General features: G+C 38.6%; 1 long non-coding RNA gene across 1 annotated transcript; it reads right to left on the reverse strand.

Moving 5' to 3' along the window:
- Positions 1 to 222: 222 nt before the first annotated feature.
- On the reverse strand, positions 223 to 2,759 carry LOC140035969 (uncharacterized). Its single transcript, XR_011839864.1, has 3 exons — positions 2,572 to 2,759; positions 1,154 to 1,214; positions 223 to 430 (listed from the first exon to the last, which is right to left on the reverse strand). It is a non-coding gene; the product is annotated as an uncharacterized lncRNA (long non-coding RNA).
- Positions 2,760 to 3,586: the final 827 nt, after the last annotated feature.

The following is a 3,586-nucleotide window of genomic DNA, read 5'->3' on the forward strand; positions in this document are numbered from 1 at the left end:
ACACAAGAGCTTGAAGGGACTCCTTGAAGCGCTTGGCCCGTGCACGTGTGGCTGGGCCCAATAGAACTCGAACTGGATCATTACTTGGGCTAAGGTCCGTGCACACATTGTGACGACCCCACCTCCCCCTAAGGCATACCAGAGGGTTTGGCGGACCGCCTGCCCAGCTCTCGCCAGGACTCACTCACTAAAATCATGTGCACACACCCCAAGCACCATTAATAATATCCGCAATCCCAGCTTATAATTTACATTGATAGAAACCAAAGTACAAAGTCTTGATATACTTAAACTAGTTCAAAATATATACAATCCAAGTACAAATGTTCCATTCGAGGAATAGCGCGAGTACAAAACCAAAATTCAAAACACAGTCTAAAGTAACTAGACTACGCTAGCCTTTACATCTCTTATGCCTCGCTCGTACCCCCTGTAAGGAGAACAAATAACGTGGTATGAGCTAAAAGCCCAGTGAGGTTCCAAATAGCAAATTGACCATTATTTATAAATACAAGTTTTCGATTTAGCAAGGTAACGAGCATGAAGAGTTCATAAAAGTGAGCAATAACACTTCAAGTAGCAATCTCAAAATGAGCGAGTATAAAAATTTTCATAAGAAACAATCATCCAATAAACAATAATCATTTCAAGCATAAGGATACGGATAGCTCTCAGGAGCCAACTTCCATTCATCATCAGGAGCTTGATCACGTAGTAGTTGACACTCCGTCAACTTTCAAGTAAAGGAACCGATCCAGTAGAACACCACTTAAACGACTCTCCGTCCATCGTTCAACCCCCAGCTGGGCCCAAAATCCTCAAGAACACGGGTGGTAATACTCGAGTATACCGATTAGTCGAGGAGATATCACTCCACTCGACAATACAAGAGACCCAGGGTTCGTTACCCAATCGACCAAGCCCTTGCCGGCTCGACTAGAGTAACTCGCCACAGGGTTTCTGGAATTCCAGGAAGTGCGCGCATCATAAACAAGTATATCAAGTCAATTGCAACAATAAACAAGTATATCACGTAAGGGCAAGTGCGATAAAGTACACTCTTGCCCTAACAATTCACGCATGTGGCATGTAATCATATTGGCACGTATCAAGTACAAGTATCAAGTTCAATTCAGTATTTGAAAGCACTCACCAAAAGATATAGTGCCTTTACTGGTCACTTTCAGGTTATATTCCGAGTTCGGAGTCCAAATCTGCGATAAAACTCAGTTTGAGAACTTTGAAACATGACTAGAGTTCGAAACTTAGACGTTTCGTTCAATAAAATCAAGAATTTGAAATTCACTCGGATAGTAGTCGTGAAACACTTGCTCACTTTTTAAACGGTAAAACTTTGTAACATTTATACTTGAAAATGCCATGCGAGTCGAAAGTACAAGAGAAACATATTCCAAATAGTCATTATTTCATTTCTCAAGGGTACAAGCTCGGCCAAGTCCTTCCTTATATACCTCGGAACAAGAATACTCAAGTACCCTAGATGGTTCAAGCAGTAATCACTCTTAACCCTTACTCAAGTTGCAAGTAGTTCTCTAGTTTTCGAGCGTAAATTTGGGCAGCATGCCCTTTGTGTTTACCTAATTTTCCAGCCTTTTAGGCTTCATTGTTTTTCTCAAACACAACCCAACATTATACATCTCAGCCATTCATGTCAAGAGCCGTTCCATAGGCTCACAATATCATAATAATAAGATTCACAACAGTAGCAAGTACAGAAGTTCAATGTGGCACAAAACAGATTTGACGTACAAATGCGTAAATAACATATCCGAGGCTACGCTTATCGGATTGAGACGTAACCTATGCCGTTTCGAAGCTAAGACACAGAGCTACAATGTTCATGAAGGTCACTTAGTCCAGTTTCTAATGTAAATTGGTCAAATTCTCCAATTACCAAACCAGAAATCAATTCACCGGCTGTTTAAATGCAGAACACTGTAATGGACATAACTCAGTGTACACAAGTCCGAATCAGGTGTTCTTAGAGGCATTTTAAAGCTACTTCAGAGCACTACAACTTTCATGTTTTGGTCCAGAGCTAAATCAGAATGGATCCTGGTCAAAAATCGTGATAAACTGGACTGAACTGAAGAAACGGACTACTGGGAAATTCTTAAAGCAGTAGGGGTATTTTGGACTTTTCACGTTCTACGTTGCTCCGATTGAGCTGAAATTTTGTAGACACCTATAAAACACCATTCTCTACAACTTTCCTTCTTTTACCAAAGGCCAATTCGGCCTCTAACATACAGATACAATTTCGGACAGAATGCTTGGGAAATTTTCCAGAAATCTGGAATTTTTAGCTCTAAGTGTAGTTTCCTCAAATTTCTGGTTCCAATCACCACTAAACAACCTTATATAACTTTAATTGCAACATTCATGCATCATACATCAACTTGAGCAGAAAATCAGGAACCCTAGTTCATCAAATAAATTGGGGAAAACTACTAAAACATGCTCATCATCCATAATCTCACCATAAAATCAAGTTACTAGGCTTAATATAACAAGATTAGAAGTAAAACTTGGAGAGATAAACTCTCTTACCTTGAATAAAAGTCACCAAGAGTAGCACAAGCTCTCCCCTTCAAGAATCACACCACAACTCACTAGCTAGTCACTCAAGAACAAGTTTAATCGGTTTATTTTGTTTGATTTCTCCCTAAGTTGTTGGATTGAAGATGAAATGAAGGAGTTTTTTTTTTCTTCTTGTTGTTCCTCCCCTCTCTCTCTCTCGGTTCTTATGCAGAAATATGGAGGAAGATGAGGCTTGGTTTGTCTTATATGGAAGTAAGAGGTTAAGGGTAATTGTGTCCACAATTTTTGGCCAACACTTGGCCTATTCTTGTCCACAAAATTTTTCTCTTTCTTTCCTTGTATTTGAGCCACAATTTCGGTCAAGCTATAATCATGAGGGGGAAGATATTTTGTTCAAGTTCAATAAATTTGTTTGGTAAGCAAAAATGGTGGTCAAGCGGTGCGTTCAATCGGTAATGCGCGGGACCCGCCGGTTCGCGCCGTTTTTCTTAAAAACACCCGTACTAGAGTTTTTACTTTCCATTCACTAACCTTACCTCATTGCTACTACTCACATATTATTTCTCACTTAAAAGTCACTTTTAATCATCAAATTGATCCTTGGCCAGTACCGAAAATTCATCCGGCGGAAAAATCACAAAACCCTAATTTTGCTCAAATCTTGAAACCGAAGTGTAAAACCTTATTTTCTAGGTTTATTTACTCTTATAGTTGAACAATTGGATAGTAGAGCTTTAATAAATAATAATTTTCAAATAAAAGGAAATTTTTAAGAAAACGTGAGGAATTTTCCAATTCCAGTAATTAAAATTAGGGTTTCAATTAAAATATGAGAGATTTAGGAAAACCGGTTAGTCACAAGTAAACTAGGGTTTTTGGCTACCATATTAGGGTTTCTAGTTTTTTTTTAAAACAAAATTAGGTTTTAAATCAAACCCAAAGAAATACACTTTAATATTTTCTTCACAAACAACCTCCTAATATTCGGGATGTTACAACCTCCCCTCCTTAAAAGAATTTCGTC

This window comes from Coffea arabica, chromosome 2c (genome assembly GCF_036785885.1).
Source record: "Coffea arabica cultivar ET-39 chromosome 2c, Coffea Arabica ET-39 HiFi, whole genome shotgun sequence".
NCBI lineage: Eukaryota > Viridiplantae > Streptophyta > Magnoliopsida > Gentianales > Rubiaceae > Coffea > Coffea arabica.